Source organism: Lepisosteus platostomus, chromosome 19, assembly GCF_059453375.1.
Source record: "Lepisosteus platostomus isolate fLepPlt1 chromosome 19, fLepPlt1.hap1, whole genome shotgun sequence".
In the NCBI taxonomy this organism is placed as follows: Eukaryota; Metazoa; Chordata; class Actinopteri; order Semionotiformes; family Lepisosteidae; genus Lepisosteus; species Lepisosteus platostomus.
In genome coordinates this window covers 18,982,501-19,005,703 of record NC_142629.1, presented here as the reverse complement: position 1 = coordinate 19,005,703, position 23,203 = coordinate 18,982,501, and the positions used below count along the sequence as shown (strand labels likewise).

General features: G+C 39.1%; 3 long non-coding RNA genes across 7 annotated transcripts in view; 1 reads left to right on the top strand and 2 right to left on the bottom strand.

The window, feature by feature from the left end:
• The window catches only part of LOC148645343 (uncharacterized), a 42,075-nt gene extending 31,062 nt beyond the window's left edge, over positions 1-11,013 (bottom strand). The window contains exons 1-2 of one of the 2 annotated variants that reach the window (XR_015928234.1): positions 10,878-11,013; positions 9,480-9,577 (exon numbers count right to left, since the gene is read on the bottom strand). This is a non-coding gene — a long non-coding RNA (uncharacterized LOC148645343). The remainder of the gene's footprint in view (positions 1-9,479; positions 9,578-10,877) is intronic. The other variant, XR_015928233.1, reaches the window with a different exon arrangement.
• LOC148645345 (uncharacterized) lies at positions 477-3,479 on the top strand. Of its 3 annotated transcripts, XR_015928504.1 has the most exons (5): positions 477-878; positions 1,798-1,928; positions 2,438-2,489; positions 2,621-2,671; positions 3,200-3,479. It is a non-coding gene; the product is annotated as an uncharacterized LOC148645345 (long non-coding RNA). The 3 variants fall into 3 exon arrangements; XR_015928503.1 differs by having other exon boundaries at positions 491-878; positions 1,798-2,489; XR_015928502.1 differs by lacking the exons at positions 477-878; positions 2,438-2,489 and having other exon boundaries at positions 1,682-1,928.
• Positions 4,189-8,470, bottom strand: LOC148645344 (uncharacterized). 2 transcript variants are annotated; one of them, XR_015928235.1, is made up of 6 exons: positions 7,889-8,019; positions 7,388-7,601; positions 5,377-5,532; positions 5,154-5,238; positions 4,899-4,952; positions 4,189-4,437 (listed from the first exon to the last, which is right to left on the bottom strand). It is a non-coding gene; the product is annotated as an uncharacterized LOC148645344 (long non-coding RNA). The 2 variants fall into 2 exon arrangements; XR_015928236.1 differs by lacking the exon at positions 7,388-7,601 and having other exon boundaries at positions 7,889-8,470.
• Positions 11,014-23,203: the final 12,190 nt, after the last annotated feature.

Genomic DNA, 23,203 nt, shown 5'->3' with positions numbered 1-23,203 from the left:
TGCTCGAATGCTTTCTGCTGCTGAAAGCAATTACAATTATCTGCACTTTTCTTATTAGGCATGAGTAATGGAATAATACACCACTCCCTGGGTTCTAAATGGAATGAAAAAGATAAAAAGACCCTCTGCATTTTAATTTATTTGCATTTTTCAGTAATATGCAGAATACAAAATAATGTTGCATAATAAAAACTTTATTAAAATATGCCATACACACAAAAACACAACCTATTGTAGTTTAAGTAAATCCTGTTCTTGGAAAGACCAAAATTGTCCTGTTGGGTTGAGGTCTGGTGATCATGACAACCACCCATGCTTGACTCTCTTACCCTCACTGAATCTTGGCCTGAAACTACATACCTGTAGTTTCAGGCCATACTGTATACTACATACAGTACTACATAACTTCTCCCTGCACATGTTCCTTGGATGCCACCGGTCCAACAGAGCATCCACAGACCAGCCCAAGACAGTTATATTACTTAACTGTAGCTTTTTTTCCTCTAGCATTCCCAATCTCAACCAGAGCTGAAGAGAGAGAGAATCCACAAGAGACACACCACGAGTGAAGAGCCTGGTGATGTGAGGGACCTGAGGCATGATCTCAGAGGAGATCAGAGAGGACAGAGGCATCAGCGAATTGTAGACTCTGAGCCTGAGATGTCCATAGTGGCAGCCACTACCCCCATGGCCTCACACACCTCTTTGCAATCAGCCAGCTTTCCTTGACTGAGTTCTACCTCCCTTCTGCTTTCACCAGCTCCCAGAGTCTGCGCCTGAGCCTCTCGCAGTACTTGGGAGTCTTCTGCTGGACACCATTTGGCTCTGGTGCTGATCCTGCTCTAGACCTCCTTAGGAAATGGTTCATCTCCCGCCAGGTAGGTCCTGACTCTTCAAAAGCACTGGTGGGTCTGTCTGGTTTAACGAGTAAAGCCATCATCTCCAGTTTCTCCTGGTCTCTGGGGTCGCTGTGGGTTCTTACAAATCTTCTTCCACTTCCTCTTTTGTAAACTCCAGCTTTCCTGATCTTTTATCTAGTTGTAATGCTTAGGGGAGGGTTTAAAGATTAGAAAGGGGTTGCACTGAGGTTGAGAACTTTTCATTTTTTGAATGTAATATATACTTCAGTCCAGTAAACTAGTGTTGAACATCATCCTAACAAGTAAATTAGCTACTGCGGTTAACCGGTTGAAAAAAATAAGTTGCAGTAATACAATGTGGACTACTTTGACATGAACCTAGCGAAACATGAAAGGATGTCAAGGTGAAGTGTATTTATAACTTCTTTACACAAAGAGTTGTGGGAGAGTGGCACAAGCAATCCAGCCATTTTGTTGAAACCAACAGCCTCTTTACTTTTAAGCAATGGCTACATGAGACTATCCAATCAAACTGATATCAGTAACCAAAAGGGCTACATGGATCAAATACTGTCCTCTCATTTGAACTTTCTCATGTTCTTGTAACTTATTACATGAACACATCCGCTGCATGACTAATTAGAAGTAGAAAGGTGGTAAATTAAGTGCATGATAAACGTTCACACATTAAAAATCTGACTTCTTGGTACAGAGTTAAGATAGATCAGGTTATAGAACAGTAAGTGTCCTGCAGAGAACTTTAGAGCCCAAAGCTCGCCTGCATATTGCTACATTATTTCATTCACATCATGCGGCTTTCAGATACTAATAAGGAATAAACGCTCTGTGATTACTCAGTAGGCTGTGGGGAAAAAAAAGATTTTGGAACTTGTAGCTCATGGGGTCTTCTGTAAACATGCTCGATATCTTTAACAAGTTTTCAGGTGGAGCCAAGAAAAAAAGCGACCTGCACCGTCAGTCTGTGGCCACGCCCACTCGAATGACATCTCTCGCAGGCCACGCCCCGCGCACCTGTGCGCCAGGTTCTGCTGGAGAGAGCGGAGCTGAGTGAGTTTGTTCCGCGTCTTTTACGATTATTTTCTATTTTTCCTTTATTTGAATGTATATTAAATGTAACTCATGTAATTATGTTGTCTTAACGTCGCAGATGAAAAGGCTAAAATAGTATTTTCTTTGGGAGCTAAATAGCATTTTACCGGCAATTTTTATTTTTGTTAGTTTGCAGCGCTTCGCTTATTTTTAAAAAGCCCCTTGTGTACACACACAACGTGTGTATTCCTTTTACATCGAAGAAAAACACCGTTTTAGCAGAATTAAAACGTCGATTATCCGTCTTGTAATCGTTTTCAAAAACTTGGTGAACTTTGTTCACAAAACCCAGCGTGCGCATTTATCCGAACAAACAGTAGCCAACCTAGAATTTAAAGTTTTTTTTCCCCATTGTTTTCCAGAGTATGTCTAGAGATTGTTCTTATATTTTTGGTATAAAATTTCCTTTGCAACTAATGCTTTTTAGTTTCAGTTGTCTTTAAACCGTGTTGTTTTTGTGTTTTCAGTTCAGTAGTGTCTTTGGGCTGGACATGACTCGCACTTAATGGAAGAATAAACGTAAGTACAAGCATTTTATTCATTTCTTTACACCTGTCTTATTGAGATATATTCTATGCTCTCTGCCCTGGTGAAAACGTAGTTTAAATTCTCTTTAAATAATCTAAATACTTGTGTTCTTGTGTTTCCAGTTTGGTGTCTTCGGGCAGGACGGACTTGGCTCAGCTGCTGAAATTATCTCTGTAAGTATAAAGCTTTTTATTCGTTTACACGTATCGTATTGAAGTACACTACAGTTGTCAGAAGAGGACTCAAACTAGACGATACTATATTTCTCCAGGGCAGAAATGGTTTTGACCCGACAACACTGTAGGCCTGCTATTTATAGCATCATTTTCTGCTAAAACTGCGATCAATGTCGCTCTTTTTAATGCGCATAATACAAATTCGTTAGAAGCCGTTTTAGCTTCCAAAATGCATCACAATATGGATAAATTGTTCGTGCATTTACGAACTTGTTTCAGTAAAAAGAATGTGCTTTTCTCTAATCGACACACTGGAGCTGTATTGTGTTCCTGTATTCACACTTTAAATGTAACTGCTTCTATACCTTGTTGAACAGAACACTCTGTTGCACCAGGCTAATCGCTTTATTGCTACTGTATCTTTTAAACGTGTGAATCAGTTCAGAAACTCGATCAAAGTAGCTAGGATAATTTCGAGATCCTGTTTCTAACCGAAAGTTAATACTGATTTCTGTTGTTTTACAGGAATTGCAACGAAGTTCCAGTCTTCATTCCGGTCGCTGCCTCGACTGATAACTCGGAGAAACAGTAACGTGCTGTGTGTTTCTGTATCTTTGCTTGTAGTTGTTTGCAAATGTTTTCTTACTCTGTTGACTTGTAACATTTAGCGTTAATGTAGCCGTGCTTTGACACTTTGTAATTGAAATGCATGTTTATTTTCACTTTGAAGCCTGTGCATCCGACGTATTGTAATGCTTTGTTTTGTATGCCATTTTCGCTCAATAAATTGTTGATTGAACCTTGATTTTGTTCTTTGATTTCTTGTGCAGAGTTCTGTAGCCCCTTGGCCCTGAAAAATCCCGGTGTTGGTGAGTTTTTTGGCGGAGAGATTTTGCTTACAGTTTGTGGCCGCAAGGGGACCCCCTATCGCTTTTTGACTTAAAAAGGTCAAAGGCTACCCCCTTTTTAAGCGTGTCCAGATTTTCCCGCCAAAAAACTTAGTATCTGGGGTTTTTCTCGGGGTGTGGTAGCAATCAAGCCGAGCCTCGCCCACCCCCCCTCATTGGAGAGGGGTAGGCGGGGGCTGGCTGATTGACCGCAGCTCTAGCCAGGCCCACTCGCTCCCGGCAGGAGAGGATGGCAGGTTGGTGGTGGCTTTGATCCCTGCAGAGAGGCAGGTCTCCTGGGGTGTGGACTTAGAAAACTGTCAGTTGCAAGCTGTGACTGATAGGCTGAGTCCACCCTGGGTGCCTCCTCTCTCTCGGGCCGAGGCCATCTCCAGCCTGCCTTCCCCTCCTGCTGGGAGTGAGGGGGCTTGGCTAGAGCTATCCTCCCTTCTCCTCCCCCCAGGGCTAGACCCACGCTCCCTCCTAGGGACCCTATTCCCCCCAGACTATCTAAAAAGGCGGGCGTCCTCGCACTTTTCCAGGTCAGTGCGATGGGTTGTCGCCTTGCGGTGCGTGGCGCAGGCCGCAAGACAACACTTCACACCTTCGAAAATACAGGACAATGCAGACAATGAAACGAGAGTTTTTATTGCAGAATTCACAGCACATACAATAGCAGCAGTCAACAGAAAACATGCAGGTCAAGAATAAAATACAGCACTGAATCGGGACATTACAGATCAAACCACTGGTAACAAAAATCAAATGTAACAAAAAGCACACATTGTCGAGAAGAACTTGGCCAACGTTCGTCGAGTTGCTGGAGTGGAGCTGGAAAGGAGATCGTCGGAGCGCAGAGAACCAGGAGCCGCAGAACTGAAGGCAAAAGAAAAAGGAGCAAATTAACGGGATATCGGACTTGTAAATCAAGAAATTTAAAAACACTCAAATTGAACAATAAACCATGGGAAAAAACCAATACATCTCAGTCCCACTACTCCATTATTTAGAAAATACGTTCGGCCACATAGAAATCCAATGCTACTTGTAAATACAAGTCCAGGTAACAGCATGTATAATATTCAAATAAACTCGGCTTTGAAAACCACCGATAAACTTTGTTGCTATTATCCATCTTTACACAATGAATTCAATAGATGAATAAAAGTATCATAAAAAAGAACCAGCGCCTTAGAGTTTACTCCACAAAAGCACCATGAAACGAAAAGAAGTGATCAAGTTGGTAGAAAACTGTTCTTTTGTTAAAATGCTGGGAAATACGTGTTGTTTTATCGAGTTACACAAATAGTGTAGCGGACGGTAGGGACATAACTTACCTTGGAAAAAACTCTTTCATAAGTGGAGGTCCGTTTTTCAAATCCTTTTGTTACCTGGAGAAATAAAGAAAAACTTACGAATTAGTCGGTTTAATCTTTACAACATTTTAGCATTTCTGCGTTATTATAGTACGAATCCGAAGAGTAGAGATTACACAGCTACTGACTTTACAGCACATGTTTGAAGACAAATTACAGGTTTTTTCGTTAAAAGAAGAGCTAGATATACCATATTTAAAAAAGATATATACTTACATGAAAGGTAGTACAAGAACGCTGAATGCAAACTTTTAAAACTTCGAGAGCACGCTCAAACGAGCAGGAGACTCTTTTCGGCGTCCTAAAACACAAATTAAAGAGAAACAAAAGCAATTAACAAAAGTTGCAACAACAATACATTTATGTCTAACTGTATTCAAAGTGAAATTTGACTTTTTGCATTAAAAAAAAGAAAATTTGAAATAAAACGCAAACGCACCTCACGACGCAGAAACTCTCCCCGCCGCCATCTTGCCGGGCGCACCTGTGGAACAGGCGGACGGGGCGTGTCCGCTGAGGAAGGACACTCTGGGGGCGGGCTCGGCTCCTGAATGACAGCTGTGCGCTCGGTTACAAGGGCTCAGCACTCACGCTACTGAAGATCAAAAGAAACTTGAACTCACCAAATCATACATAAAGTATAAAAACGGCTGAAGATTTTCAGACAACCTAACACAGTAGCATTCCCTTACGAGTCTGTTTGCTGGACTCGTTTAACTTGCGGCCAGCTGGTCGAATCAAGAGAAATGTGCTGGAGAGAGACCCCTGTCGTTCCTAGTTAGGACTGCACCTCTCTTGCACTGCTAGTGCCACACCTGTCCTGCAGGTGTCACAGTGGTATAAGGGGCTGCTTTTTAGAATTGACTTCCGAACTACGCATTTATAAACCCCCCATTTGCCCTGTTTTGGAAGGCCCCGAAAATGGAGCCCCCCAAAACGGCCGGCGTGGTAGAGAACACCCCCTTCTACAAACTCACCCCGACAGCATGAGAGCTTCACCCGGGGACTAGGTCTCAGACCGGGGATTAGGTCTCAGACTGACGGGGAGGCTCGGGGCTCGACTTTAACTCACACGACTCTCCGGGAGTCGATCTGCTCTCTGAACTTTAGACGTGTCCGATGGTTCAGCCCGCGGAGCCACCAGGCCGGCCATGCAGAATACCGGCCATGTACATCTCTTATTCAGACTAAAGCCAAGTCACAGTCCCGAGACAAGGCGGTTTCCACTGTTTGCTCTATCACCAGACGTTATTTTTTTTTAAATGTCTTTAATGATTCTGAAGACAACTTTAATAAAACTACATGGACGATGAAATTGGTCTAAATGTTTTATACCCCAGCTGGTGTTTGGGCAGAGTATCCCTTTAGTTCCTTAAGAACAGTAGGTGTCACGACAGTATATTTATATTTCCATGGGCGTTTGACAAGGTTCAACATAGAAGCTTAAAGATTTAAAAATCAAAAGCAATGCATGTAAATAGAAAGTGAACTGGTGTATGCATAGAAAACAGAATAGTGACAAGGATGTAATAACTAGTTTTGCAATCAATGGGGCATCACATCGCTTCTTATTATTACTATGAGAGACGCTTTTATTTCATATACTATCATATGTGAAAGTTATTGCAGTCAAATGCACAGTGCAGGTAGTGAAGGTGTTGTTTATGAATATCCGACAGCTGACAATAAACTAGTGGAAGCAGAGTTTTATATTAACTCATAAGTGTCATCTCTAAGAGAAAGAGATGCAAATTCATTTTGATTAATTAAAAAGGCATTAAAAGTCTATAGCGTGTTCTACACTGTATACACAGGTTCTACAGTGAAAAAGGAACCACGGTCAATGAGTGACGTACAGTACAGTAATCACAGGTGAGACTGACTGTCAAACACTAACAGTATAATTCTTACTGCTTGACCCAAAGCTAAAAGACGGGAATTCTGAAACTGTTTCTGGCGCAAGGGTGTCGCTAACTTCTAACCTTTTACTATTGATGATAGATGGGGATGAACATTGTATTTTGAATTAAACTGTAAACAGATCGTAAATCCTCAATTAAAGTTTTAATACGGTTATTTCATCAGCGGTGTAGTTAAAAGTATGGAATGGGATTGACTCCAATTAATTGTCGGAAAGACTGAGGGATCCATGCCAACTCCAGAATCCAACCCGTGTGTTACACATTTCTGATTAATTAACAGTCCAGAGCCAGGTGTGATTAATCTTTATCCGCCTTCAATTAGTCTCCTTTAAAAATTGCTCTGGCAGCAGTATTGCGTCTTTGTCCTTAAATAGCGACTTTGCACCAGCAGAAGAATAATGCGGCTAGGAACTGGATTTTAGAAATGGCTTTCAAAGAGATGTTGAATTCAAACTAAACCATCACCTTTCGTATTTTTAAACAGGCGAAATGGAACAAATCATTGTTGCTGATATTTAAAATGGCTACCTGTATCTTTAATGCTTGCTCAGGTCTGTTAGTGGTGTTTCAGTAGGTGTCTTATTCCCTAGTTCCTCCTCTCCAGCTCCCCGGCCTTCCTGTCCTCTACAACAGCCTGGACGCCGAAGCGCAGAGCTCCCGTGTGGCGTGAAACTGGACAGATGAGCGGTCAGTTCGAAGGTGAGAATCCAACCGGTCTGCACTCTGCTTGCAGAGCCTCTTGCTTTCGGGTTTAAAGAGCTTTGTTTTAGTCGGAGAACCCCCAGGACTAATTGACTTTTCTCAGAATGGCAAAGCAGTAGATTGTGAAGAAGCCCACAGCTGCGTTCACTTAATCTTAGTGTGGTGAAAATATCACGTTGATCACCTCCCTGCGAATAAACCTTATTTTTGCTTTCCAAAAGTGGTGCTACCACCTTTGTATAGGCTAAGGCGAGAGGCCAGAATTTGCGACTATAAGTCTTAGAAACGCTTTTTCTCCCCTGTTCAAGCAGCAGCAGCCGGACTCACCTCGCGGTCCCAGGTGCCCACCGTCTCTCCGGCCGGCTGTCCTGACTGGAGCGTTTCCTCTCCCAGCGCTCCAGACTGCGGGCCGCCGGAGCGTCTGGATAACAGCCGCCCGGGTTACGACTGTACTGTTTTGTTCAGTTTTTACAATAAATTAGTATTTGTTTCGTTCCTTAAATGTGACTTTCAGGGTTGGTATCTTTGTGTGGTCACTTTATGTCCGAAGAGCGGATCTCCACAGGGGATCATCCTCCTCTTTTAATAAACCTACATGCGTTTTTTTTGCTCCTGCAGGCTGCTCAGAGTGCCTGTCAGTCATGAATGTTGGGTGCTTCATCTTCATGGTAGTTGCTGCACAAGCGTCTTACCTGCACCTTGCCTGTAAAACTCCAGCTATTGCTTAAATAGATAAAGGCACGCAGCCTGTGGACAAGCATTTGCTTGCTAACATAATGAACTTGCATAATTCCTGTTGGTAAAATTGAACACCCTTGCATTTGCTTAATATCACAACCCCCTCTAAGTGAATATTGCTCTTGTGCTGACCATAAGGAACTGGACGAGCAACTCCAGCCTTGAGCTCTAGTCCTGGCAGGTTCAGCTTGGAATCTAGTCCTGCTTGCAGCTTGACTCCTGAGAAACTGAACACGCAGGAGAGACAAGAGACTCCAATGTTAATTGCAAACAGTCTCATGTAGGAATGTTTGTCGTTGGCAAGATTTTGAAAGGAAAATGCAAACATCTCAGAAAAGCTTAATGTGGTTTCCTGTGGCTGAGCACAACATGAGGAAAAATGATCACAGTCCTGTATGAGCAGAGCAGCCTGTCCTCTGAAAGATCATTACATGGTTAATTAGCACCTGTGTGATACTATACCACACACCCACTATCTGCTCCACAGCACTACAGCTGTGAACACCCTTCCACATTGGAGTAGGCATTGTGAGGACAGACTCAAGCATTGAAGCAACTTAATTTTTAAAGATTAAGTTATGTACAGTATATGCTGAGAGGAAGAAGCACTCACAAACTCGTCAAACATTTAACAGTGACAGAAAAACTAACATTTAAGGGTTTAATGTGCATGAAGCAGAATCCAACTCAAAAGCTTTTCTTTACAGCAATATGCACTGTTTATTACTTTAGAACAAATACATATCAAATGTAAATCAATCTTAATGTCTTTCCGGGTTTCAGAGATCTGTCTAATCCCCACAGCATAGACATAATGAAAGAAACTGGAAGCTTACTCAGAAAAAAACATTTTGTAAAGAAAACCATTCTTGATTTGTTTAAGCCAGTTTACTTTTCCTTTCTTTCAGAAAGCAAAACATGAAACACCGAACTATAAATTGATTCTTTGAAGCACAAGAGACAAAGAGATACAAGGTTCAAATGTGTTACTCCGGTGCAGAGCTGTTTATGAAAACAGAGAATGTGTATTAACAGATACAATGATCAGTATATTGTTTTCCTAACAATTCAATCTTGTTCATATCAACATTTGTCCCAAAAAATTAGTAATGGTCTATTTTTTTCTCCCTTGCATCATTCCTCCCTCTTAATGATGTAAGAACCTGCTGTTCAGAATGACCTCTCATGCAGGTGAGGCTGCAGACCGTGTTGAGTGTCCAGGTGGTCCTCATGATCCCCCCAGCTCAGGGACTCAGGGGAAAGGCCTGATTGTCAGCACTGTTGAGAGTTGAGAAATACAATCATTCCATCAATCAATACAGGGCACTAATATATACTGTATATATACAGACACCCACATTTAACTGCAGATACAAATATAATCCCCACAGTTCAAAACAACTCATGACAGGTTTTCTGTAGAATTGGGTCGTCAGCACAGGGAGGGACAGTTGCTCAAGCCTAGAGGCAAATATAATCAATACAACGTCTATTGTTTAATCATTATATATGATAAAGTGTATATCGTTATGTAATTTATTATCTCAAAGAACTGTGCTATAAACAAATTGCCAGACAAGCCTAACCCAATTAAAGCTGTCTAAAATAACAGCAAGTGTCAGGGATGGATTTCTGTTAGGACAACGTGGCCCTGAAATCATACCATTCATGCTCATAACCTTTTATCTCATCTAAATCTGCATGGGGTTAGTCTGGACTCAACATGCTTAGTACAGTAGTAAGTCCAGGAGCATGTACAATTACCTGTTAGCAATACTGAGTCCCAGTTTGAGTTGAAATGACCTGTCTGAGCCCTGTTGGACCCAGGATATTTAAAGTCTCTGTACTGGGGCTTTGGTATGGAAATTATGGGCCACAGGGAAGAGTGCCACCTACTCGGCTGTCAAAACAGACAACCAATGTGCAAATAACAACATAACATTAAAACATCTTAACTTCTTTAAAAAATACAACCTCTGTTTCACCTTCAAATACCTTGCCTTTGTATTGATGGTCCAAGTGAACTTTTACACAATAACAGTGCCAAGGTATTTATATTCTTTTAACATCTTTCAATATCTTTTCCTTTCACAGTTACAGGGTTACAGGCTGTGATTCTATTCATCATCATTCATAGGCAACATCATCAAGGCAACATCATCCACAAAGCTGGTAATAGTGGTCTACACAATCACTAGTGTACAGTGTGAAAAGCAGTGGGGACAGCACACAGCCTTGGGATACCACTGTGCTGGTGCTGATGGTGAGAGTCTTCCCCAAGCTCACTCACGAATACTGTCACCGACCAGGAAGAAGATTGTATATCTACTGAGTAATTGTGTGATGTTCTCCCACATCCAAAATCTTCCCTACCAACCTGTTTGCTTGCATAGTGTTAAAAGCAGATGAAAAGCCAGCAAGAAGTACACACACATAGGATGATAGAGTTTCTAAATGCTTGTACTCTTGATTTAACAAGGCAACAGTCTTCTTCCACTCCTTGTTTCGCTCTGTAACACAAACTGATAAGGGTGCACTGGTTGCCAAATGAAGATGAAACAAAACTTTTTGTTCCTACCTGCATTGTGGCAGCTGTGTCCTCTAACAAGCTCAGTGTGCAGGATCTCTCCTTCCCAGAAGAAGAAGCCTTCAGGTCTGAAATAATCCACAATGCACACACTCTCGATTAAAATTGGAGAGAGTTCCCTCATCAACATGCCTCCACACACAACATTTGAAACCGATTAGTTTCCACCACCCACAGCAGTCTGAATAAATACCATACAATACACATGACAAACTTATATACATCTACATACCCACAAACACAACATTTTTTATACTGTAGGTGGATTCTGTTGTCAAACATGATACTTATAATAAGAGCTCAGGTTTAACTCATTTGTGGTTATTATAATGCTAAGAGTATTTAAGAAGACGTAAAAATGATTCAGAGGTTAGAAGGTTGCCTAATTTAAACAAAACACAACTATCTGTAAACTTACCAGTTTATTTTCAGGAATTTAAAACATATCCTCCTTCACAGACCTGTGTATGAAGATTGTCATCTAGTGTTGTCACTGGCTACCTAGAAATCAATATAATTGGCTGCTCAGTTCCTTACATCTGGCCAATTGAATTTGAATAGATGCCTCCTCTTAATAACCAATAGAAACAGCTCCTCAGTATATGAACAACTGACCAATAGGAAATACAGGTACTCCAGCTCCCAACTAACACTAGAGCTCATCTCTGGTTCCTACCCCTTACCTACCCCTCTTTGAAATACCAAGACACAAAGCAATGTGCATGAAACACCCTGAACATCTACATTCAGCATCACTGACCAGGAGTTCTGCAAAGGCACTTTACTCCACAGCTTCAGCTCACCCCAACATAGCTTACCCATGAGCTGGCACACGCATCCTTTACACAACATCCCAGCACATGTAGCTCCCCCTACTGGACAGCATCACCTACTGCATTTCCAAGCCACAGCAGGGCTTCCCAGTTCCTACAGATGATCAGATTGCTTCAGGAACAGTTCTGGTTGGATTTTCCACTTCTCACCAAACAAATCCCACTACTCCAGAGCCACAGGAGCATAGGCAAACATCACACTGAATACTTCTCATGTTCCTCTCCAATTCAAAGCACAATCTGAATGCTTTCCTCCCAGACTTCACTTTTATAAGCCTCTTCATTAATTACGGGGGCTGGGCTAATTCCATGGGAACCTATCCCAAAAGCTCTAAAATCCTCATGTGGAATGGCCAGGTGTGTCCAGCTCAATAACGCACACCAGCTTCCAGATCCCTGCCTGCTCAGAAGCCATCTTGGCTCAGAGAAACACCTCAGCCAGGGCTTGAGCCAAAATGACAGGTTCCTACAGAAGCCTTCTAGGGACACTACAACATTACTTTAATCAATTTTCTTTGCACATTATTAGAAGTGTGTTCTTTCTAAACATTTCAGCACAGCTCAATCTATTTCAGGAATTGATTTAAGAAATAAATTAAGAGAGAAAGGTAGTGATTTGGTTATGGATTATATATATTCCTTAAACAGATTTGTGATTTTAAGGTTGACACTAATTTCTAACCTTTTACTATTGATGATCTGAATCTCTGGAAATGAGTAAAGTACTTTGGATTCAACTGAACTGAAAATAAATCGTACATGTTCAATTAAAGTTTACAATAATAAAACTTCTTCAACACTTCCATACAAAGATATGGATAATGACGTTTTATTTAAAAACTTAGATATATATTCAATTATTTTATGTGAAAATAAAAATATTTGCAAATATTAGCAAGGTCTGAAACACTAAGAGTTTCTAATGTTGTTTTGCAGAGGTGTTATAAACTACTTGGGTCAATTCTGTACATAGTGCCCCTATAAAAAAATTCCTGGTTGTATTTTTTTTATAAAATAGAGTAAGACAATGGTCTTGTGATACAGTAAGTTGCTAACTTAGTATTTTTAAATGTGTGGTTTGAAAGACAGGTCGAATCTTTCAATGTCCCTTGATTTCCTTTGAAAACTGACACAATAAGAAACTGATTTCTTCTTTCGGTTTTAAAAGTACTGACATAGCTACAAGTATTAGAACATGCAACTCTTTGCTATTATTAGCTTTTTAAGGCTAAACCCACAACTCTTGTGATTACAGTACGATATTGGAGCCAAATTTAATTTTCCTGTTCACACCAACACACAGGGAACACTGGTACAACATGCAGAATCAAACGCAACCCCCGTGCAAACAGAAACAAAATTGTGGACATGCTTATCTTTGCACCAGCAACAGAGTGCTTGAACTTGCCACATGGGGTTCCTAGCTGTCAAGTCGCCGTACAGGGTCACATAATTACCTGAAAAAGAAGGTGCTATATCTCAGGAACAAAAGCACTAAAATAAAATAAAATAAAGTAAATAAAAAACCCTGGGTTTGAAACATGGGCAAGCCATTGTTCAAGGAATTCATCAAAACATAATTCCTTCTTCATTATCACAACCCATAAATCGATTGTGAAGATGTCCAGGCAATATTATCTTGTTGGACTTAATTGCTTATTTCTCTACAGCCATGTATGTTACCACCTTGCAGATCTCATCAGATTTCAGCAGCTCAGCACGGGCCTAATCAGGAACGGGATGTCCGGAGATCCAGGCTGTGCTAGTGAATCAGTGTGTGGCACTCCTTGCAACCAGACTTCAAAATCAGAGCTCCAGCGAGGTGACAGGGGACACTGCAGGAGGTGAGGTCCTTTGGGTAAGATGCTAAACTGAGGTTATTGAAGATCCCACCCCACCATTTGCTGGATTAGGGGTGTTAACCCTGGCTAAATTTCACATTTGGCTTGTACGATCTGGAAACTCACTTGGAGCTTGCCAAGAACATCCAAGAGCAGCCATTTCAACTGCTAAGCAAATGCCTACCAAAAAAATCAAACCCCTTTGATTGGTGGGATTTATCACACTGTAAAATACTGAAAAAATCAAAGAGGCAGTGTGCGAGACATGATTTTGTTTCAGCGGGTAGGTGTTCTTCACTCTAAACAACCCAGATGCTCATTGTTCACCATTCAGGGTATTCAGTAGAGCAATCGGAGTAAATTTCCTTGCTCAACAGCACAACAGCACACCCAGGAGCTGAACTCTTCCTTTCACACTACTCCACACTGCAGCCATACACAGCATATATCATATACGGTATATCACTGATTTAATTTATTTAGATCATCTTTTACCTTAACTGTATTTAGTAGCTGACATTTAATACAAACGCAGCTTGTCTGAAAAATTAATTACACTTGCTTTGAATGTTATATGGAATATAGATATGGAAATATAATATTACAGCAGAACACAGCATAAGAAATATAAATATAAGAAATATATGTGCATATATATATACACACATATACCAACTAACTGTATTCTAGCTCTTTACGACTGTACAGTGTTAAAAATGTGATGAATTATTCTCCAGACTTCATCAGGAAATGTAAGGGGAGCCTAGCCATTGTTAAAATAGTAGAATCAACCTTCCCCACAAGGTGGCAGCACTGCACTGCCATGCTTCTTCAAATCACAGCCTCTAAGTAAATATTCCTAATCAGTCCCCCATTTTAATACAGGTAATTGCAGAATACAAATCTGTGACAAATGCAGTTATTTTTTTAATAGCCTGAGAAATACGAAGTATAAAACTGCAGTTTATAGTTATGCAGGCATTGTTATCTTTCAGATTTCATGCATGCTAAAAAAGGTGACATTCATGATAGAATGTGAGCTGACAGCATTAAAAAAACAGCTAGTTTTTATACATTTAACTCCAAAGTAAAACCTTTACATCTTTAAAAATATGCAGACTACTAATGTCTAGAGGTCTTATTAATAAATCTTCTGAGAGAGTTTTATGTCCACAAGAGATAAGGCAGTAAATCAAGTACTCATATTTATACTAAACATACCTCTACATTTATGCTGGTAATCTGATATCATCCCATGCTTAATAGAGAGAGAGCTAAAACCACCTGAATCATATAAGAGGTGCAATTATTTATAGTTCTTTTTGTTCTGAGATGGAATGAATCTTCGGATTAAGTGGGAAAGGCATGCACATTAGTAAACTGTATCACTTAGCTTTCCCTTTTTAATTGCATATTCATAGGAGGTGGGGTGGAGGATTAGAGTTCTTCTGAACTCAAGAAATTCATTTAAGCTTATAAATAAGTCAGTCAAGACCTGCAGTTCCTGTCTTAATGCAGCAGTTGAGGTTAGGCGTAAGCAAGATGCCGGGGATTACAAAAGGTCTTGCACTGTATGTAATTGATATTATAAAAAATAAGAAAAGTTTATTTATTGTTTCGCGTTAATTGTTCACAGAAATTCATTCATTCATTCATTGCCTTATTCTGAAAACAGTGTCTGTAGATATACAGGCAACGTGTGAAGAACATCAGAAACTACTTCAGTGTTGGGAGTTCATTATCAGATTTCATCTTTTGTATGTTAAGGCTTATATTTGTGCTCTGTTGGAATTAATGACCTAAAGCACTGACATTTGCATAGTTTTGTCAAGGCTTTATGGATGTCGTGAATCCAAGAGCGATCTGATTAAACGGAAGCCGCAGTTTATGATGAGAAAGCTGAATCTGTTCTGGTGCTAGCCACGTTCTGAAAAATCTATAAACATGACAAAAAAAAGTTGCATTTGGAGCTGACAGCACATGATTTTTCTGTCTTGTACTTCTCTTCTCAGTGCTGTTTACATGATGTGATGTGTGTTTCCCCGAGTAGATGTACATGGTTTCCAGGACAATCCAGGAGGGTGCTGCACTTCACGGATGAAGGGAGACTCCACCTACTGTACATGTGAAGTGCTTTTGGAACCTTTGGGATGAAAAGTGCTAAGCTAATTCAAGCAGCCTTGCAAACTTCAAAAGCTGTATGCTTTCCTTGAAACGATATTACAAATGCCTACAGAGACAAAAAACCCTCAGGCACATTTACCTAAACACAGCACAAAATATTAATCTAAACAAATAAAAAATCCTGAATTTTAAGTTAGACCAGGATTAAAATGGATGGGATATAAAGAATAAGCATGTTACTCAAATTTTGGTTAGACTTTAAAATAAGAGCCCCAGATTCTTTATGGCTGCTGAATGAATACAAAAGTTAGAAATCTCAGGGACGTCTGATTTCAGAACCATGGTGCTTAAGAATAATGGTGATCAGAATATGATCACGAACAGCCTGCAATTCATATTGTTGACTGACTATTTCAAAGACTGAATGAAAGACTAGTTTCCTGCTCCCTGTTTTTTGTGTGTTTGTTCTATATTGAAGTACAAATGATATAATTAATCTATATGTATCTGTATATTAAAGCTATATTTGACTATAAATCTGATTTGATTTTTGTGTTAAAAAGTGTGAGACATGCACCTAATTTTGAATGTTTTGAGAAAATCCAAGTAAATCCTAAAGTCAAGGAAAACTACATCTTCCATAGCTGTTGCTTTCGTTTGTGTCAAAAACGTGAAGATCAAAGGGTAATAATGAGATCACGCAATCTGCCTCCATCGCACACTGTGCTGTGAGAATCTGTTAACAAACTGAACTAGTTGCATCTGGATCTCAACTACCTTGGTATCACAACAGAGCAATTCCAGAGCAGGAATTGTGACCTGTCGATTGGGCAAGTCATCAGAACCAATCAGCTCAGCTGCATGTCTTTGGTAGCCAGAAGGAAGCCCATGCAAACACAAGAGAGACTGTGCAAACTCGGCACAAAAGGCACCGCAACACCAAATCAAGCGCTGTGCACGAGAGCACTAGCTATGATACCGCTGGGCTGCCTTAGTTGTATCTGGAAAGCTGTGTGCTTTATATAGTTACATTAGCGCTGTGAACTATGCAAAACAGACTTACTGAAGTCTCCTGTTCAGTTCTGGGGATTTGTTTTGTAGTGTAGACTGGGCCATCGTTTGACCACAAATATTTCCCCACCTCTCGTTAGGAAGCCTGTTTAGCTAAATGGTGTTCCGCGCCAGTTCTGAAATGTAGTTTATCAGAGCACTGTATCTGTCTCAATCACTTAAAAATGCAACAATGTAAGGTAATGCTGTTACAAAAATCCTGGAGAAAGCAATAATGAAGATTATCAACTGAGATTTCTTCCCTGTGAAGAAACACCTGGTTAGAATTTTTAAAAAGGGGACCATTTAAGTACATAAGCTGTTAGTTTAGCTGCCAGATGGCAATTCTCAAAGAGCACCTGGTTCAACATCAGTATTCCTTTACCCTGTTTATGTACCATTCAGATACATTAAGGGATGATAGTAATAATTTTATATCCTCTCTATTATCCCTAATTATTTTGTGAAGTGTACTTGCAAACAAATTGGACTAAACCTGGCCATTTGCCATCTGGCAGGCAAGATTTTTATCCTTTTTTTCCTCTGGCTTATGGATCACTGGAATCTAAACACACGTTGCACAGACATAGAACTGAATCATTTGTCATTTGAGCTGCAGGCCGAATAATGTCACACAGACCAGTGCGGACCAAGTGCTTGCATATCTTTGTCCTTGTGATTTGTAGATTGCGGGCACGACTGCACGAAATACTTGAAACGGTTATTTTCTTGCATTTTGTGTTACATGATAACACAGTCTGCATGACAATCCAAGACAACTTATAACGAGAACCCCAGAGAACATGCTTGAAGAATTAAATGTTGGAAACAATTAGTCTTGGAAGCAACTGAAACCAGTCTGAGATTGCAGCTTATGGTTCCCATTGTATTGTAATAGATGTCAAAGCCCACAATCCACTTGTTGTTGTTCAGAACAAGTACGTTAATAAGTGCTGCATTTTGGCTGTAAGGGCTGCGTTATTTTTCATTTTCATAGTTTAACATCAATACACCTTCTAAGCTTCTTAGATTCTATCTTTTTAATTGGTTGAGGAAGTATTATTCAACAAAGACACAGCACCTATGCACACTAAAGCAAGTTGAGAATTATAATAGAATCACAGACAACTCCTAAATGAGTTTAGTATTTAAACATAGCAATAAGAGAAAAAAAGCTGGTCATTCTTCAACACAGGTGTGACAGGAATCATCTGAGTTCTTGTTTTATGGAAATAAACTTCTGATGTGTGAGATATAATTGCAACCTGGTGACCTGCACAGGTGGTGATTTTAATTAGATCACAGCATAAGGGTTTTAAATTCTCAACCATTTGTTTTTCATGCTGAAGCATTAATTTCAAGAAACTTTTTTTTGTGCAAAAGTGCCTTTGGCAATTGTAAGAAAAAGACCATGTTAAATGTTAAGAAGCCCCTGAAAGCATTAGTTTTGTAGTTAACATGAAAAGCAGCAAAAATAAATAAAATGTTAGCAACGATTGTAGTCTGGCACTTTGCCTGTGCAACCCACCTGCATATCAAAAGAACCTTTTTAATTAGTGAGGATGAAGCTTTTCTGTGTAAAACCTTTTATGTTATGTAACTTTTGCTTAACAAATGCAGTTATTAATGATAAATTATAATGGAAATCTCAACTATACAAATGTATAAAGAACAAACTGGAAGAAACTTAATTACTACACAGGATGCCAAGAAGGTGGAAGGGTCAAAGTGCACAGTAGCACAGAATGAATAATGCAAAGTACAGCAAAGTATACATCATGCAACAATTAAAATGAACCAGGAGCACAGAAGAAAAGACTGTGTCTGCTGTTTTACTATTTCCAACAAATGTTTCATTATACTGAGAAATAAGTGTGCTTATTTAAAGTCATAATGCCACCTACAGTCGCACTTTCCATATGTTAGTCAGAGCCACAGTCATCGTGGAAGATTAAGCTACAATGTAATATTCTACTGTACATTTGTGGTCTACAGTTTCACCCACTGATTTTTCAATCACAGGAGTGTAATACCGTGATATCATTTTATCAGGGCATGGCTGTGTCTCAAAACGTCTAAATCCCTACCATGTTATCTTGTTAAAAACCGACAGCAAGAGAAATGAAATTGTTGTTGACTTAAAGAAGTGGCAAGCAGGTGAATCTAACTTTAATAGCCATTTGACTGCTTTGAAGTTTAATGAATGTCACTTTTCTTGTTCAAGGTATATCAGTCTACTTTCAACAACAAAAAAAAACGTTTACGTAAAAGAAATGTTTTTAGGACATTTACATTAATGAATGGATTCTGAATATCGCACATCTGTCCCAACTGTTTGGTTTTGTTTTGTTTGTTCTGATTTTTGTTCGACAAAAACTCTTTCGTGCAATAATTCACTGCAATGACAACAGCGTATAGAGCAGATTGATAGTTACCTAGCAGTTGACAGAGTAAGTGGTGTGCTGAGCCAGGGCTGTAGAAGACAGCTCCGGTATTTGCATGGCCAGCGAACTCTTAAGAGCTGTCAGGGTCAGGGGAGACTCAGATTCAAGTATTTTCCAACCCAAGATGCAGTAATACCTCTGGCTGTGGAACCAAGAATGAAAAGTCTGAGCTGGACCATGAAGAGTCCAGATTGTTCATTTAAAACGAAGTTCTGCAGTACAGCAGATGGACGGTCAGTGGTGGGAAAATGCACTGAAAGAGATGAAAATTAAAGGTGAACTGGAACTAAGCCAGCAATTAAAAGGTAATGTTACTGGCCAAATCCTCCACAATGTTTTTACTGAAGACGTGTACTGTACGTGGGCAAAGTGCTGAATAAGGACCTGTAAACTCCTACAAACAAGTGATTTACAAAAAAGTGATTTTGCAAAGATACGATCACATTAAAAACTTGTAACAACATTATTTTTTTTTGTAAATACAGGTCAGCCTTTATGATAAGTCAGTTATATTTACCATCTGTTTTTCATGTTTAATTAAGGAATGATAAATTGAATCACAGCCTCTCACTGATATGATGTGTTTTTTATGATCTAGATTATTTACATCTTTTATTTAGATTTATGTGCAGCTGTTCTATTCATATAATCATATGGTTAAATCTCGTTTTGTCATTTCTGGAATAAAGACATTTGAAGCTGAACCATGCAATCCAGCATATCCTCGCATCAAACTAACTTTGTCACAACCCTGTAAAGATTCCAAAAGTATATCATGACCCAGATAAATCATGAATCAATCACTGCCAACATTCAACAGGTGTGCTGTGATAAGTATAAGACAAGCTACTGCTCAATCTTCACCTGAACTAGGAAAGAAACTATCTCACTGTTGTGTTGAATGCCATAAAATATTATCAAATAACAAGACATTCCTACATTTTTGTCATTTGATTGTGAAAGCATGTGGTCCATGCTAGTTATGAAAGATTATTGGAACCATAATTATTGCAGTTATATATAATATTTAATAAAAAGGAATCAACCAAATTCAATTCAGACAAAAAATGTTATTTTTCTTGTTACACTTAAATCACAGCACATAAAATGTTGTACTACAATACTTCTCAGTACTGTAAAAAAATGTGAGTTCCTGTAATTGCATTTTGTTAATTATCTGAATAATCAAAGTAATAATCAATTCAATAAATTGCATAATCGTTTCATGCAGCAGTAATTTAAAATTTAATCCTGGCTTCTCTCCGTAGACGATTTCATTATAAATCCACTATGAAAAAGCTCATAATTTTGTGAGATACTAGTCATTTAAATGCAATTAAACTTTAAACTTATTCAAAGAATGCTGTAACTTTTAAAGATTAAGTATTATTGTCTTTGGGTTCCGCAATGAATGCCATGATGGGACCAATACACTAACATGGTGAATTTGCAATGTGTGGTGCTATTTCTTTTACTTGTTTCTTCCTTTAATCCATCAAATGCATTGAAGCAAATGTAAGATATATGGTGTTGTTGGATAGGAAAGTAATTACCACAACAAAGAAAAGAAGAAACCTGGTTTATTTTATATTATTAGATTGTATTCTCGCTCGCTTACTAATTTCTTTTATGCTTGATTGCAATTTGATAGGCTGTCTGAATGATAATTGTACCTAATAAACCATTGCATTTTAAGACTGGCAGAGAACTGCTCATTGTAGTGAGATGTTGCCTGAGCTTAAACTTCTTGGTTTCATGTTGTTTTCCCAGTTTCATTTCTAAACAAAACAAAGCAGAAAAAAACACATCCATGCTACTAAAACAAATGCAAAGTTAATCAATTACGGCCGTCATTGTAAAGAAGTCATTGAGTGGTGAAACAGACTATAAATGCACTAATCTGAGAATAAACAGGGGGATGCAGTTTAAATATTATGATTTTTCAGTGTGAGAAACATACTTAAAGACAAAAACAGAGGAACATTTTAAAACTTCGAGTTAGTAAAGCTGGTAAAATAAAAACATGTTTTATTCAACCGTGTCTGGGTGCTGACAAGGAGTCTTGGCATGTTTTTTTTTATTAAAGTGGCAACAAGATTTAGGAAACTATTTTCACACATGAAATAACTTGTGACCACGGAATATGAGTGTCTCTCCACGATGGAAAAGTCTAAAAGTACCAAGAATATCGTTTGTCTTTTTCCACTTTGTGTGGAGTTTTATTTAGGAGTATATAAAATAAGAATACGATGAAAGTCAAGTGTAAATTCGCCATAAATATATCATTACATATTTGCGAAAGCAGGGGGGTGCCAGATTCTTGATTGCTTTTTTTATATTTATCCTGCAACATTTCAGACATATCATATATATTGTATTGAGCTTTACCTAAGTGGTTTTAAGAATTTTTAACCCGCTTTTGGTGTGTGCGTGAGTTACTCAAGCTCCCGACGACTGGCTTTAAAATTAAGCTTTTGAATTGGAGGCCGCAACTAGTGAATTAAATTTGACAATTATAATAGCGGTATAATTGCAATCTGTCGCAATCTATTCAATATTATCATATCACAAACTTATTTGAACGTGATTTAGTACACATATGCGCTGTTTTACATTTTTGCAATTATAAATGAATTTCATGGTGCAGTTTTATGCTAATAGATTCCTGCCCACGAGCCTGACAGCAAACCGGAGCGAGGGGACAATGCAGTCTGGGAGATGGAGAGATTCAATAACGCGGGGGATCAGATTTCAGTCTTTTGTTTAACCAGCCTCAGTCTCAATGGGTTAATGGGCCAGAAGATATTGGCACCCCGCGGATTGTAAAGGCCGACAGAAGTGTGGATTTAAAAAGGTGTCAATAAATGTGTGAAAGACAATGAGGTAAAACACACATCGAATGAAAGGGGGACAAAGAGGGACAGATGGAGAGAGAGGGGGTCCACGCAGTGACAGGGACTGTCAAGCAGGGAGCAGAGGAAAACTCGCCGCAACTCAAGAGCGTAATTGAAAAAGATCTGGGAGGCGAACCCACGAACAGTCTTTAATGGTTGCATGAAATAACCCAGCTAATTCTAGATTTTTTGTAACTATCCTTGTTTTTATCTGTATCCGCGGAAAAAGCCCCCCTAAGAGGTGCACCTACTTTTAATAAGACAGTAACGTTTCATATGCCATTCAGCTCCCCGGAATGAAATGAGAACTTCACAAAAACAAAACAGAACAACTCGCAAAACAAAACACGACTAAGTTTTCCTCTTGGGTCTCTGTTCTCGCTTACAAATCTGGCATTGGTAGGTTTCATAGTTTGGTTCACTTTGAATCAAGCAGAAATTCAGCCCGCATGGTTTTCGAGTCACTGCAATGGTGGGAAACATTTGAACGCTAGACGGCGCTCAAATCCTTTTAATTCCATCAAGCTCAATTGCTTAGTTTAATTAAGGCGCAAATTGAGTAAATTTAATGACTCTAATTAGCCACGGATTCTATAAACATGATAACGTGTTTTAATTGATAAGTAATTATCTTCTGAGATTTTGGATTTTTTTTCTTTTTTTCTCAAAGCTGAGCCCATGTTTTTATCTTTTCCCCTAATATATTTATAACCTTTTGTTTTTATGTAAACAAGCTAGGGAAAATAATTATGGTAAATTATTTAATCACAAAGCTTTTCTGGTTTCTTTTGTTAACAACTTAGTCGTGTCTAATGTATCTAGTACACATTCAGAACAGCAACACAACATAATATGGTTTTACGAAAAGGTTTAATTTTAAAATACTTGAGGAAAAACGCAACTGAAGGTAATAAGTGAAAAATAAACCCCACTTTTTAAATCAATCACATTTAATTGCCAATTTGTATAAGCAATGTCCACACTGGCTTTGGTTGAAACAGAAAGAAAATGGGGAAAAAAACTATTACAGGAAATTGGGGTTGCTACTGAAATTCTTGGTTAGTTAATTAGTGTCTGAACTGCGGAGGAAAAAGATCCTCAGATTTACTCTCTACAAAGAGAGAGCAGCAC